We start from the raw sequence: 15,794 nt of genomic DNA, 5'->3' as shown, positions 1-15,794 counted from the left end.
GTAGTGTGATGAGTGCCGATGAGTCACACCGAAATACAAACTCCAACTCTTCCATTAGTGCAATGAATATTGTTACTGCCACACCACACTCTTTACAGTCATGCTGTCTCGGCAGCTGTAAAGATGACATGTGGGGTCATTCCAGCTGATAAGTTCTTTCATTCAACAATCAAATGGGTATTGCATTCTATGGGACATTATTGGCCATCAGTCCTTCAGCTATCAATTTCTGTGGGGAATGATTGCTAATTGAAGAAGCAGAAATTCTATAGCATGGTGAGAAGCATACAGAACATCCAGAACATTAGCCTTTTCAACCGAATTTTCTTGCTTTAATGATGGCTGCTTGTGAATGTGAATCCTGCATGGATTAGAGGAAAAGGCCTGTTATTTTGAATAGGAAGGAACATATCCCCTGGGTAGCTGCAGTGGAAGAATCTACTGTAGCTTTTACTTTGCAAAAGCAATACTGGGGAGAGAGAAGAGAAAAACATACACAAGAGTGCAATTAATATGAGCATTAGGCGAATTTCCATGCACCCAGAGAATATTCAGAAAATATTTGTCCACTAATCTTTAAAAAGGGAGATTTCGTGGTGAATGTTTTAGGAACTTCAGTTTGAACAGGAAGCATATCTACAGCTTTTGCTAAGTCCAACAGGAAAACCACCCAGTGCCATATATTTCCCACTAATACTGCATAGAGTCTAAGGCTAAGTGAGGAAACTCACTTATAGACTCCAGCTGCTATCATCCCCAGTCAGAATGGCCTGTGGTCAGAGAAGATGGGAGTTGTAGTCCAGTAACATCTGAAGGGCAACATTTTATCCATCCCTTGCTTTCATTACAGAAGACCTTTGCATGTGAAATACCCCCATCTGAAACCTAGGTGGGCTTTTAATATAGGCAACACAGCATTGGATGGACTAGAAGAAGAAGAAGGAGAGTTTGGATTTGATATCCCACTTTATCACTACCCTAAGGAGTCTCAAAGCGGCTAACATTCTCCTTTCCCTTCCTCCCCCACAACAAACACTCTGTGAGGTGAGTGGGGCTGAGAGACTTCAAAGAAGTGTGACTGGTCCAAGGTCACCCAGCAGCTGCATGTGGAGGAGCGGAGACGCGAACCCGGTTCCCCAGATTACGAGACTACCGCTCTTAACCACTACACCACACTGGCTCTCACCACCACTGGCACCACACTGACTAATGGCTGGTTCTTGTGTTTTCCTATGAGGAAAAATATTCTGCAATATTTTTTTTCCAAGTTGCTGAACTGATATTTCTAAGCTTGTAGCTGTGAAAAGAATCCTGTTTACCTGAATTACATTGTAACGGCCATTGTGCAATGTGTTGTGACATATGAATTATAATGTACATTGCAATGTGTTTGAAGAGGAACATTTTCTGTTTGGTTTGTTGAGAGTTAGTTTAACTGTTAATGTGGGGCCGCAACTGGCAGGGGTGAGTTAGAATTCTCAGTATGCCAAAGAGAGACAGACAATATGTATATTTTGATTGGTGGATGCAGGTTTAGAATGCTCGGTTAGACAATATGATTGGCTAAAGCTGGATTAGTGGGGCCAGAAGAAGTGGTGCTGATTGGGTGCTGGTCATCAGAGGAGTGTTGGAGTTGGCTAGTTGATTGGAATGAAGTAGAGTTGTTGGTTCTTGGTATCTATGGAGTCAGCCAGAAGAAGATGACAGCAGAATACCAGAAGGAAGATTTCCAGGCCAGGACAGGAAGGCAAACTTGCACTGCAGTGGGCCAGCAAAGGGTTGGAACAAGGGGCTTCCAGCATAGTTCTCAGTTATAGTGTTGATAAAACTTAACTGAGACAGAGAGAATAAAAAGGGCAATTTGATTAAAGGGTTTTAATTAACTGCTTCATTAAAGCTCCTTTAGTATAATAGTATATGCAGGTGTTGATGTGTTTTAGTCTTGTTTACAGTTAATATTAATTATGATTTTTGCTGTTTTTATTGCCAATTTCAATATATCTTTTAAACCACCTAAGCAGTTTACTACCATCAAGCAGTATATAAATTTTGTTAAATAATAAATAGTGACAGTCACAAGTTGATAAAGTGCACACTCATTTAAGGATATATTGCTATTTTAAAGTTGCCAGATAAGCTTACACACTTAATTATCTTGTCTTAAATAAACGTAAGCACCATTGTTAGATATAATATATGTCTCTGACTGACTTTGTACCACTTCTATACCCCACAGTTACCGGGATATTGGAAAGTTAGTGTTTTAAAAGGAAAAAGTGAGATTTAAAGATGGCCGTGACATAGGTTTAGGAAAAGCACTGGAGTGGAAGTTGGATTTTCTTATTATAGATACTGCAAGTAAATACCTCCCTTACCTTCACATTAGCAGAAGGAATATTTGATTCTATATTTCAGGCTACAGCAATACAGCCTCAAAGCAAATACAACTCAGGATCTGGGAGGAATCAAGCTCTAGTGAGTAACTCTATAAAGAAGAGGTAGCCATTGAGAGGTATTGCTCTCTCAGGGTTGTTAGACTACAACTCCCATTGCCCCTGGCCAATAGCCATACTGACTGGGGCTGATGGGAGTTGGAGTCCAACAATGTCTTGGGGACACCATGTTGACTATACCTGCTATAATATATTTAGCAGAATATGTAACTGAAGTTGTTATCTATTCACCCTGATGGAGCTAGGGGGCAATATGCAATTATTATCCACAATCATAAGTAGGCCTTGTGTATACAAAATGGCTGCTGTCACTGAGATTCTCAGCAGTGTGGTACAAATATACGCCCAGTCAGAGCCTCTGAGTAGCACCAATCAGCTGTCTGAAAGAGGGTGCTGCATTTATTCCTTACCTGCTGCCCCCTGCCAGTCAAACAGCTGATGTGCTAAGGAGGTACTCCAGGCAAGGCTTAGCTATGTAGCTTTGAACCAAGGCCATTGGCTGCAGAAGGAGCAAGACGTCCTATCAAGCAGTAAACCAATCATTCGAGAATGCACTGCGCTACCTTTTAATGCAATGAAGCACCATATAACTCTTTCAAAATCTGCTTTGTAGTTGATTCGAGTGCTTCACCCCCCCCCCTCATTAAGGCTATCAGTGCGATTTTCTGGGTTTTCCATCAAAACTGCCGAATATGCTTTTAGAAGTATTTGCCTTTCAGAGCCTCACAGGCAAAAACTTCAAGGCGAACTTTAAAAAACCTGATCATAGCAGCAGATGAAGCGATGCAGAAAAGCCCTGGAGCAATCTGCAGGGTTTTGCTGTCAGCAACCTGAGAGAGTGTCAGCACTGTCCGAGGGGACTTCTAACAAACCTTTAGTCAAGTTCATGCAGGCTCAAACGGAGGAGCTCCCACTGTAGGAGGAAAGGTTTACTTAGGATAGATGAATTCCCTCGTCAGATCCGGAGTTGAAATGTCAGGTCCAACTACGTTCCATCTGCAGGCTTTTTTTTATTCTGCCTTAATCATTAGGAGCATACAAAGCACAACAAGCTGGCTTGCAGGGCTTCCAAGTGTCTAAAGGGCAAATATGAGCAATGCAAAAAAGAAAAAGAGAGAAATCCCCTAAGGGAAATAATTTAAAATATATTTGCTTTGTAGTTGGCTTAGGCTGCTGTGCCATGCATGCACTGGATGGAACAGACATTAAGGAGATTGTGAGGTATCTCCCTCCTCCCCCAGTAATATCTAATAGACGGAAACATTGGATACTGTTGCACATGGTAGCCAATGGAGTGGCGCTGAGTCAGATTACTTGATACTGTAGGGGCTGGGAAGGAAGTGGAGAAGATATGAAGCTGCAGCTTTTGGTGCAGACCAGTGTTTCCCAAACTTGGGTCTCCAGCTGCTTTTGGACTACAGTTCCCATCATCCCTGACCACTGGTCTTGCTTAAGTAGGGATGATGGGAGTTGTAGTCAAAAAAAAACAACAGCTGGAGACCTAAGTTTGGGAAACACTGGTGTTTGACCAAAACACGTTGTTTCAGCCTTACTTGGAAGAGGGTTTTAATGAAACAAATGCTCTCTCTTCTCTCCCCCAATTGCAGATTTCACTATTGGCTAAGTCATGTTACGTTTGAGGTCTTGAATCCCCAATGAACCTGTGCTAATTCTCATGATGAAAAAATGTTTCCAGCAAGCACTGTTGTCTTGTCAACAGTAAACGTTCTAAGTAATTGGAACTTTTTGTTTATTGATTTTATTCAGTACATTCAAGGACATAAGAGGAGCCCTGCCAGAGCATACCCAAAGCCCATCAGATTTAGCATTCGAACCTTGCAATAGCCAAGCAGATACCTATTGGCAGTTCAACAGCAGAAATGAATGCAACAGCACCCTTCGTGCCTGAAATCCCCAGGAATTGGTATTCAGAGGCATGTGGATGTTGGAGGTAATACAGTGGTACCTCAGGTTAAGTACTTAATTTGTTCTGGAGGTCCGTTCTCAACCTGAAACTGTTCTGAACCTGAAGCACCACTTTAGCTAATGGGGCCTCCTGCTGCCACTGTGCCGCCGGAGCACGATTTCTGTTCTCATCCTGAAGCAAAGTTCTTAACCCGAGGTACTATTTCTGGGTTAGCGGAGTCTGTAACCTGAAGTGTATGTAACCCAAAGCGCATGTAACCCGAGGTACCACTGTATAGCCATCATGACTGTAAGCCATTGTTAGCCTTTTCCTCTTAATTTGTCTAATTTCCTCCAAAAGCCATTCAGTTGGGTGGTCATCCTTACATCTTGTGGGAATGAATTTTATAGTTCAGCTATAAAATTGAAGAAGCACTTTCTTTTGCCTTTCCTGAATCTTCCAACATTCAGATTCGTTGGGTAAGTCCAGATTCTAGTATTTTGAGAGGGAGGAAAGCATTTATTTATCCACTTTCGGAGTTACTTTATACGGCTCTACTTTCATCCTCTTCCTTGCCTTTTTGAAAACTGAAACACCCTATACATCTGAATTAGAAATCCTCAAATGTTTCTGGCCAATCTTTGTAGGAAAGGTTCTTCAGACACATAATACTGTTGATTGCCCATTTCAGTCAATTCCCTCTTCCCCATGTATATGGTGTGTCTTGATCATGTGTGGCAAGCCCTACAATCAGTTTTAAGAAGGGCATTGCAATGCTGAGGTCTGGGCTAAGGATGGATAAATCTGTCCATTTTTGGTTTCCCTCCATTTCTTACTTTTCTAGTCTTCTGTTTGTTCCATTTTAGATCACGTAGTGGAATTGTTTAATGACTTTTCAAAGTCTGCATAAAAATTCACATACGTGTTTGTTTGCATTCCTCCAAATATGCATTTTCACAAACAATTTCCCCTAATATAATGGATTTGTGTACATGATTTTCACTATGCATATTTTGTGCACACTGTTTCCTAACATATGCTTTTTCTACACTTTTTTTTGTCGGAGAACTACATTGCAAAATTCATGCAAAGTGCAAATTTCAAATAATACCTGAATTTTCAGTTCACATACTCATTAAAGAACTAAGTATGTCTGCATTAAAGTGAAGTAAGCAAATCTCTCCCTCATCCTTACTCTGAGCTTTGCCCAATCATCTGCTTTTTACTAATGCAAATGTTCATTCTACTACAGGCTTATAAATACCACTTACACAGTTTTATTTTTTATTTTTGTTGTTGCAGGTCAGTGCTTCATTCTTGAAGAAGTCATGGCATCAAAAGAAAAACCCACATTATTAGCTTTATTAACTATGGCAATTAGCAGAATTCAGCCAATTAAGGTTCATGCACTTTCCTGGGGTAAATGAGCCTTGCCATGTGGTAGATAGCATGCTCACAAAACGTCTATAATTGTCTTTTGAGATTTCAGTGCATATTGTCCATTATAAGGTGCTTTCAGTGTTTGTTTGTTTTTAGTATTGAAGGTCAGGCCAAGGGCTGCCAATGGGATCAATAGGTTGCTTACTTGTTTAACTTCACTCCAAAATTTGCATTTGTTGCTGACAGACAGCCCTTCCTTACATGATCAGAAAACCAAGGAGAATCTCACTTCATAGTGAACTGAGCACAGCTGAGGTTTCTAGAGAAAATGCAGAATTGTTTTGGAAGAGAATTTCAACATAATAACACAAGAGATGGAAAATTGTTGCCATGCATGTAATTTAAACAAGCTGGCAAGAGGAGCAGGGGCTCACTTAATGCTTTCTTAGATTTAAATCTGCTGTCCTGAACAATTTTAAACAATGTAAATCATGGCTTGTGATCCAAGTAAACTCTTTTAACAAAGGATTCCATTAACACTGTTCCCACTGAAAGAACATGGCGTCACTGAATCGGTTCGTAAGTATCAATGCCAATAAGTAATATTTTGTTTCAGCACATCCCATTTTTAATTAGTGTATTTTAATAAATGTATGCCATTTTCCAGAGTAGGTACTGAAGCTCTGGAAGAATGTCAAAAAGCATTGAAGAAAGCCTCCTCAGGGCCTGTTCCTGCAAGAGTTTTCTGTCCTCCCACCCACAGGGGGAGCTGCCATCAACTGTCCTGTGGGATGGATTCCAGGAGAAAATGGGAGGCAAGAAGAGACCACCTCAAAGTCTGCACTACTGGGACTATCCCTTCCCCACCAGAGAGTTATTATTCCACCAACTGCCTTGTGTAAAGGATCCTGGTGGCTTTATTTATTTGGGAAGAGTTTAGAAAATGTGGTTTAGTGTTTCTTGTAAGGCACCATGGAGCTATTTGTATCCTGAAAGGCAGGTTAAAAAGAAGTTTAAGGAATAAATAATAAAATAAGCACGGTCCTGAAACTGCTCGCAGTTTTTCACAAATGCTTTTGGCAACACCGATACCTCAGTGCCTTCAAGTTATTAAAATACACTCGTAAAAATATTGATACTCACGAACTGATCTACAGCAATTTAGTGGTGCTATGCTCCTTCTTTTTGACAATTTCCCAGCATTTCACATCTATTCGGGTGCAGAGGTCCCTTCCTGAATTAGGCAATTCATCTTACTGCTCTATGTAGGTTATATATTTTGTCTGATTTTAGCAGCAGCCCTTATAAGCATGTACAGTGGAATGAAATGAATTATTTTAAATGATAAACATTATTTCAAAGGTATAAAAATGAAGTTCCATTTTTATAGGTTCTGAAGGAGGAGCAGAGGACTTTTTTCCAGTTTGAAAGCTGTGTTCCCTCGTGGGGAACCAACCAGGGCCACAGGGCAGTGTTGGAACAGGCCACAGGCAAAAGTGGGTGGAATAACTGCAGACCCGCCAAGTGTCCCTGTTTTCCAAGGACATCCCCAGATTTACAGAAGGCACCCCTGTTTCTGATTTGATCCTGGAATGTTCCACTTTTCCTTAGGCCGTCCCTATTTTCATCGGATAAATGTTGGAGGGTATGGAGTTATGCTACCCCTAATCCAAGAAGATAACTAACTATACAATCTTTAGAAGACATCTGAAGGCTTCCCTGTATTGTAAAGGTTTTTTTATGTTTAACATTTTTAAAAATGTTTTTATATAGGTTGGAAGCTGCCCAGAGTCAGATGGGTAGGGTATAAATAATAAAATGGTGATGGAATAGGATGTCTCTATTTTCATTGGAGAAATGTTGGAGGGTATGCAATTGCTATGATTCTTACCTTTGCACATTCCAGCCACAGACAAATCTTTGTGTGTGAGAGAGATGGTACAGAACCATCACCTCTCTTTTTTTCTGACGGCCATTTTGTGCTGGCACCCATGGCAGTTTTAGCACATTATGAGTTCTGGCACCTCATCTTCTTACCATTTGTTTATCTCACACACCCCATGCATGCAAACAGCTCTCTATCTTTCAGGTCACTTTTCATCAAGCAACAGCACTCAAGGAGAGCATGGACAAATGTGGCCTGGAGAGGCCTAGTACAGCCTGGGAAGGGAGTGAGGTTTAGTGAGGGACCTGAGGGACAAACTGGGAGGTCTGAAGATCCACATTTCACCACGGGAGCTGAGGATCACCGCCCATGTCAGTACACTGTACAACAAAATTACTTCTAGGAAAAATGTCTTGTAATAATATTGGTAGATAGTTCCACGCAGAAGGCATTTGAAAACTCATAATATGCACGTTCCATTTCTAATTTTGCTCGCCTTTTATTGTGTGTTCTATAGAATAGTTTTGAAATGTTCTAATTATGTGTTGAATATGTATATAATGGAAATGGGCTAATCAGAAGGCATGTTGGTTCCCACAATTTTATAAGGAAGGAATTCAAAATGGAGCCACAGATGTGCTAAAGGCTTAGCAGAGCTGATAATAATAAAAACCCATCTTTATTCTTTGCAGAGACTTTGTGCTTAATTGCACTGACATGAGTTCATTAGAAATGATGTTTTAAATATTTCAACAGTTATGTAAATCTGAATGTTTATGATTTAACCTTGTCTCCTCAGAATTGTTCTTGACTTACTTTATCATTTATTAATTTTTTTGAAGTTAATCAAAAGCCAAAAAAGAATAAAGTGGATATTACGGGCATGAATGACCTGAACATGAATATTAGATTAGGGTATAACCCACCCGCTCTGATTTATGAGGCTATGATCCTAAGCATGTGAAGCTACTGAAAAATAAGCATGTATTCATCACTCACTTTAGCAGTGAACTGTTGTGGGGCGGGGGGATGGAAATGGTGCCAGCAAAAAGCAAGAGGAAGGAATCAGCATGCCTGGGGGGATCACCAAGGTGTGCAAAAGTACTGTCATAGGATTGAGGGGTTGATTTGTATGATGCCTATATCTTCCAGCCAAGCCTGTGATTTAGTATCTGTAAAATTGTAGTGTGCAGTAAAGGGAGCTGCTGAAATGGTCAGATCACTTTGTTTGTGAAATTAATGGACCCAGCTGGGCCTGTTAAGCACCCTATTTACATGTCTAAAAGGTTGGCCGATGTCAGGGGTTGGGCAGAGGAGGAATGGTGGAGACTGCTTCCCCATCCTGACCCTTCCAGGGAGTAGGAAGAGGAAGGCAGTATAGATTTACAACAGGGTTTGAGGGAGGCCACAGCTCAGAGGCAGATCAGGGGGAAAGCTGGGAAATCATGGGAGAGCTGGAGCAATGCCTGACTGATACGTTGTCATTAGAAAGCATTCTGGACCCTCCATCTCCCAGAACCCGGTGAACATTAAAAGTAGGAGAGCAAAGAGCTTGAAGACAGAGGGCATGTAGCAGCACCCGTAGAGGAGACGAATGAGGAAGTGGGGGGTGGGACGGGGGGGGGATTCACTTGGGACAACACCATTATCCAAGAGGCTGAGTTCTATAGCCTCCCTCTGTAAATATTGAAATAAAAAAGGACTGTAAGAAACTTTGGTCTTTTTAATTTCCTGGGCAACCAGATGGGAGCCTCTGACAGCATCCTGACAACCAAGTACAGATGTGTTGCCATGGGAACAACTGGCTGGTGGCTGGAGACCACATCATCTTGTAGATAGGTAGAGCTAGTCTTGGTTTTTAGTATGGGATGAAGCTGGAAGGGGACACCGAGGCTTGAATCCAAAGCGACTGAAGGCCCACCCCCATTAGAAACCTAATGGGAAGCAAAAGCTGTTGGAGTGTTAATGCTGTGAGCCCTTCCATCCTGTGCTGTGGTTGAACATATGTGTGCATAAAGCCCTATATCCAAAAGACACCACAGTGTCCAATGACCTTCATTCCAAGAAAAGTGAACCCTGGGTAAGCGCTGGTACCCCTGGAGTCTCTTATGGCTTGGGGGTTGGGATACATACGATGCTACATTAAAAAACAACACACACCTTAAAAATAAAGAACAGCCCAATAAGAAAAATGGAAAACTCTTGGCTATATCCAATGTTGCAGCTCCACTCACTCAGCAAACTTCAATGTGTACAACTTCCTCATTCTCCCTTTCCCCTCTAGCCCCCTATTGCACCCTCAAAACAAAGAACTGGGGGACCCTCTAGAGCAGATTCTTGGGGTGTGAGGGGAGGAGAAGTCCCATTACACAAATAGAATTCTGCTTTTGCAGTGTTGGATACAACCCTTTGTGTTTGTGCTCCTTTTAAAGGGATCTTGAGAATCTTTCGGGACTTGACATCTTTCTGCAGGGCCTGCAAGACAGAGCTGTTCCACCAAGCCTTTGGTCAGGGCACAGCCTGACTCCCTTCTTTGGCAATCTTCACAGAACTTTAGACTAATGGTTGCCATCAATTTGAGATGAATGAATTTTATAATGAAATGATTTTAGAATGTTGTACTATTTTATTGTTGTTAGCCGCCCTGAGCCCGGCTTCGGCTGGGGAGGGCGGGATATAAATAAAAATTATTATTATTATTATTATTATTATTATTATTATTATTATTATGCTGGATAAGCGATCCCTCAGGCATTCCCTGTACCACTCCTGGTAACATTTGTAAACTTCCATTCATATGATTAAGTTAGATTGTTTGTTTAGGTACCATGATAACAGACTACCCCATTTGGAAATGCGTCACTGACATGAGTGCAAAGTGGGGAGTGAGAGAAGGATGGAATGTTGCTGTGTGTCTTATGTGTTGTATGCTGATTGGCTGAGGGTGGAATGTGACAGGTAGAACACCTGTTTTGTGTGTGTGTATTTGTTTGTGCAATGTGACAGTTTGGTTCTGGAGGGGGATGCTATTTTCCCTTGGTAAACCCTGCTCTATTTGACTCACAATAAAAGTTTATATATGATAATTCACTAACATAACAAAAAGTCATATAAACCATTGGTGAATGACAACATCTCTTAATAAATGTACAATAGAATGAAGCCATCCACTGATGACGAGGAAGATGACGATAATGATAAAAATAACAATATTGCCATTGCCATCTTCGTTGGTGGATTGTTTTGTTTTATTGCATATTTATTAACAAGTGATGTTTATACTATTATTTTCATTCTTATAAGTTAGATTCCCTGCCACCCTTCACAACACCACCCCAGGGTGGTTTACAACAATTTTAAAATGCAGTATCAAAAATAGGTAAAACAGGTCTAACCATACAAGAACATATTCGAGGTATCAGAGAAAAAAATACTGCATCTCTGAAACTAAATCTTGATATCAGGATTTCTTGATGAAGCCAAGCTTCTGTCATTTGACCATACTGCAAAAGGGAGAATGTGTTTCAAAGCATGACCCAGCCATCATTCAATGGATGAAAAGACAGTACAGTTAAGGTTTGAAGCAAAAGCACTTCTTAGGCCATGAATCTTCCCAGAACTACATTCCATCATCCCGACAAAAAGAAGGACCTGGCTTCCAATTTCAAAACATTCTGCTCTTTGTTATTTAACTTTAAAAAAGTAAAGCAGCCCTGACAGTTAAGTCCAGTTGTGAATGACTCTGGGGTTGCAGCGCTCATCTCATTTTACTGGCTGAGGGAGCCGACCTTTGTCCGCAGACAGTTTTTCTGGGTCATGTGGCCAGCATGACTAAGCTGCTTCTGGCAAAACCAGAGCAGCGCATGGAAACACCGTTTACCTTCCTGCCAGAGCAGTACCTATTTATCTACAGTGGTACCTCGGGTTAAGAACTTAATTTGTTCCAGAGGTCCGTTCTTAACCTGAAACTGTTCTTAACCTGAAGCACCACTTTAGCTAATGGGGCCTCCCACTGCTGCTGTGCCACCGGAACATGATTTCTGTTCTCATCCTGAAGCAAAGTTCTTAATCCGAGATACTATTTCTGGGTTAGCAGAGTCTGTAACCTGAAGCGTATGTAACCTGAAGCTTCTGTAACCCGAGGTACCACTGTACTTGCACTTTGACGTGCTTTCAAACTGCTAGGTTGGCAGGAGCTGGGACTGAACAATGGGAGCTCACCCCGTCGCGGAGATTCAAACTGCCGACCTTCTGATCAGCAAGCCCTAGGCTCAGTGTTTTAGACCACAGCACCACCCACACTTTACGTGAACCAAATTGTCATACTTTTTTCCTCCTATCACCTTGCCCGCAGGGTATTTTACTGTAGCCACCATTACATTTGACTGCTGCTTTTATTCACTACAGTCAATGAGATGCTCTCCCCTGGCTTTAATGGCCTGGTGCAGACATAACATTGCTCAGTTGCTTAACCATCCATGGTTAAGAGATGGGGAGTATCCCATGAGAACAGAGCCTCCCTGGGAAAACAAAATGGCCGCTGAAGATGTGGCACAGAAATCGTGCAATGAATAAATTGTGTGGGAATTTCTCCCTCTTTTTCAGTTTTGGAGCTAACTATGGTTACTATAGACAGCATCTTAAAAAGCAGAGACATCACATTGCCAACAAAGGTCCGCATTTAGTTAAAGCCATGGTTTTCCCAGTAGTGATGTATGGAAGTGAAAGCTGGACCATAAAGGAGGCTGATATCCGAAGAATTGGTGCTTTTGAATTATGGTGCTGGAGGAGACTCTTGAGAGTCCCATGGACTGCAAGAAGATCAAACCTATCCATTCTTAAGGAAATTAGCCCTGAGTGCTCACTGGAAGGACAGATCCTGAAGCTGAGGCTCCAATACTTTGGCCACCTCATGAGAAGAGAAGACTCCCTGGAAAAGACCCTGATGTTGGGAAAGATTGAGGGCACAAGGAGAAGGGGACAGCAGAGGACGAGACGGTTTGACAGTGTCAATGAGTTTGACCAAACTGCGGGAGGCAGTGGAAGGCAGAAGTGCCTGGCGTGCTCTGGTCCATGGAGTCATGAAGAGTTGGACACGACTAAACAACTAAACAACAACAATGGTTACTATAACGCGTGGGTCATTTAACCCCCAAGCAAGGCACAATATGCAAACCCATTTCAAACCATGGTAGCAGCCTTTCATCTGATCCCAAGCATGCTTGGTGAAAACACAGTGGCACATGTAGTACTAACCCTAGTTTGTTTTGAAACTGTTTTGAAATACCTGTGTGACATGATGGGGTGGGGAAACACGTAAGCTCTCTGACACCCACAGTCTTATCCATGGTTATCTAGGAAGGAGACAAAAGTTTATGTGCCCACTATTAGGTCAAACGTATCGGCTGCCTCTGGCAGCTGATTTTATGTGTCGTTGTAGAACAGGATGTTTCTAGTTATTTAATTTATTGATTAAAATGAGATGAGGCATTTGTGAGATTTTCTGCCTCAGGTGCCAAAATAATATGCTCAGTCTTTAGTTCCATGTATTATGATGGGGGAAGGGTGCCATTTGCTCCTCTGCCTTAGGTGGCAAAATGTCTAGAGCCAGCCTTGCATGTCGGTAATAGTGCCATTTAAAAATCTCATCCCAGAGATGAACAACTGCAATGGAGTCATTTCTTCATATTTAAATATACATAGTTTATTTTCTTTTATTTAAAAAAATAAATTGATTTATTTGGTTTTTCAGATTAAAATTTTACAGCCACATGCTCAACATACAACATAAAAACGAGATTCCAAGGAATCTCTTGGACTTCACTCCTCCCCTTTGTGGGTCCTATTGTTAATCATTTCCTCCTAAATCTTTTATAATAATCCAAATATTTAATCTCTCCATTGTATCCAAAATTAACCTTTAAACTACAAGTGATATTCCATTCCTACTAACGATTTTAACCATTTACAGTGGTCTTTAAGATAATTTATAAAATATTCCCCATTCCTTATTAAAATTTTGGTTTTACCGATTTCTGATATTTTAAATGCCCCAGCTTCTCTCAAGATCCTTTTTAAACATTTCGTTTGACAGGTCTGAACCACAAAGAGCAGTTTCACAATATCTGAAAAAGGTTGAAAAGATGTTGGGTTCCGAGTGACACATTAGTCAGAGAGGTGTGGATGTTTCGTTCAGGAATTTGTAAAGGCTGAATTCCTGAAACATTCCTGGGACATGCTCAGCCAGACTTGAAGAAGAAGAAGAAGAAGAAGAAGAAGAAGGAGGAGGAGGAGGAGGAGGAGGAGGAGGAGGAGGAGGAGGAGGAGGAGAGGAGGAGTTTGGATTTGATATCCCGCTTTATCACTATCCGAAGGAGTCTCAAAGTGGCTAACATTCTCCTTTCCCTTCCTCCCCCACAACAAACACTCTGTGAGGTGAGTGGGGCTGAGAGACTTCAGAGATGTGTGACTAGCCCAAGGTCACCCAGCAGCTGCATGTGGAGGAGTGGGGAAGCGAACCCGGTTCAACAGATTATGAGTCTACCGCTCTTAACCAATACACCACAATGGCCCTCTGAGGTGAACGAGAGGCAGGTGGAAGGGATGGTGAGATAATGGCAGAGAGGAAAGTTCACCACAGGACAGACAGCCACCCTTCCCTACTAAAACAAACAAACAAACAAACATGGAGCGAAGTCAAGAAAGATGATCTCCGATTAGCACAGAATATACCTTCTCTCTCTATCTGACCCAACAAAGGGCACACCTTTCTCAGACACCTCCATTCTAACTTTCCCTAGCTAAACCCTACCTTTTGGACTGCAACCAAGATTTAGTCACTCACTTGCCTTGTTCATGTGCCAGTTTAAACCCTAGTTACACTAAACTATGGTTTAAAGATGAACGTACAGTGTGCCAGTGTGTGGTCTGAAAGAGCAGGTGCTTCGCTCCTCCCCTGTTTCTTCTGTCACTGCACTGCTAGGGACCAAACCGTGGTCTGACACAGAATTAAGTCCAAACCAAGTGTGGCGGTCACACAGGGTCCCCGGATGTTTGACCGTCTATTGACCCTGTGCTACCACTGTGATTGCTTTCTTCACTGCCACCAACCCGCTTCTCACGGGTACACACGGAGTCCAGTCAGTTGTTCACATTAACAAATAATCAAGTTTATTTTTATAAGCATGAACACGTTTAAGGTTTCAGTTAATTTTTTTGGTCAGTTTCTTTATCTTAGTTCCTTAACTGTCCTATTCGTTCCTAACAACTTCAAACTGATTATCCCAACTAACTATCTGACTCCACCTGAGAATTCCTCTCACTCTCTCACAACTCCACCAACCCACAGACTATTCCTCCCTCTTCCTTCTCCAACTCCCCACTCTCAACTTTCAAAACCTCCCACTCTAACTTTTACTCCTCCCTTGCATTCCCACTGGCCAATCACATTACACTCATTTAACCCTTTCCTTATGACCCACCTAGGAGGCAAACGCCATACCAAGACTTGTGGTTCATTCCCCCCCCAAACCAAACTATGAGCGATGAGCCAGTGCTCTAAGCTTGGTAGTTGGTGACAGAAATAAGCCAGGGGCCAGAGTTAGGACATAATGCAGCAGCAGGAGCAGGGGAGGGGTGAAGCGTCCACAATTTAACAGTTAAACCATGGCTAACCATGGTATTTATGGTTAACCATAGTTAACCATGGAATTTATGGTCTAAAGACACACATGACTGTATGAATCACCACAGGAAAATACACAGGTGTTAGGAGCCCAGTTGGTAGGCTGGGCTGCCTGTAGGTGTGGTGGCACAGATGACCCGTTTGCTCTCTTTGACATTAACTTCTGCAGCCCTTGCCTATTCTGGTACCTTAACGTGGCACTGAATTTAAACTAAGGTGCATATCTGACTGAGCATAGGCCACCTTACTTAAGAGGTCATTAGATGATTAGATGCATAATGCATGAAATGCATAATACATACAATCTAGTAGAGGCTGTATATATTAGACTTTAACTTATCATAAACTGCATCGAAAACTCTTTCAGAATTGAACAATTAATTTAATAACACATGAAGCTCCCTTATACGGAATCAAGAAAGGGCTATAAAGGAGGTAGCACCAAAAGACCAGAGGAAACAGAAGAACAGGCAAAACCTCAGAAAG

At 41.8% G+C, this 15,794-nt stretch overlaps 1 long non-coding RNA gene across 2 annotated transcripts in view; it reads left to right on the top strand.

Annotated features, from left to right (window-relative positions):
* Positions 1-2,240: 2,240 nt before the first annotated feature.
* The window catches only part of LOC310710388, a 168,115-nt gene continuing 154,561 nt past the window's right edge, over positions 2,241-15,794 (top strand). Inside the window, exons 1-2 of one of the 2 annotated variants that reach the window (XR_014528025.1) lie at positions 2,241-2,475; positions 7,829-8,311. This is a non-coding gene — a long non-coding RNA (uncharacterized lncRNA). Of the gene's footprint in view, positions 2,476-7,828; positions 8,312-15,794 lie in introns of those variants that run through there. The other variant, XR_014528022.1, reaches the window with a different exon arrangement.

This window comes from Podarcis liolepis (genome assembly GCF_965112155.1).
Source record: "Podarcis liolepis genome assembly, chromosome: 6".
In the NCBI taxonomy this organism is placed as follows: domain Eukaryota; kingdom Metazoa; phylum Chordata; class Lepidosauria; order Squamata; family Lacertidae; genus Podarcis; species Podarcis liolepis.
Note: the sequence above shows the minus strand (reverse complement) of the source record. Positions and strands in the feature narration are given on the sequence as shown.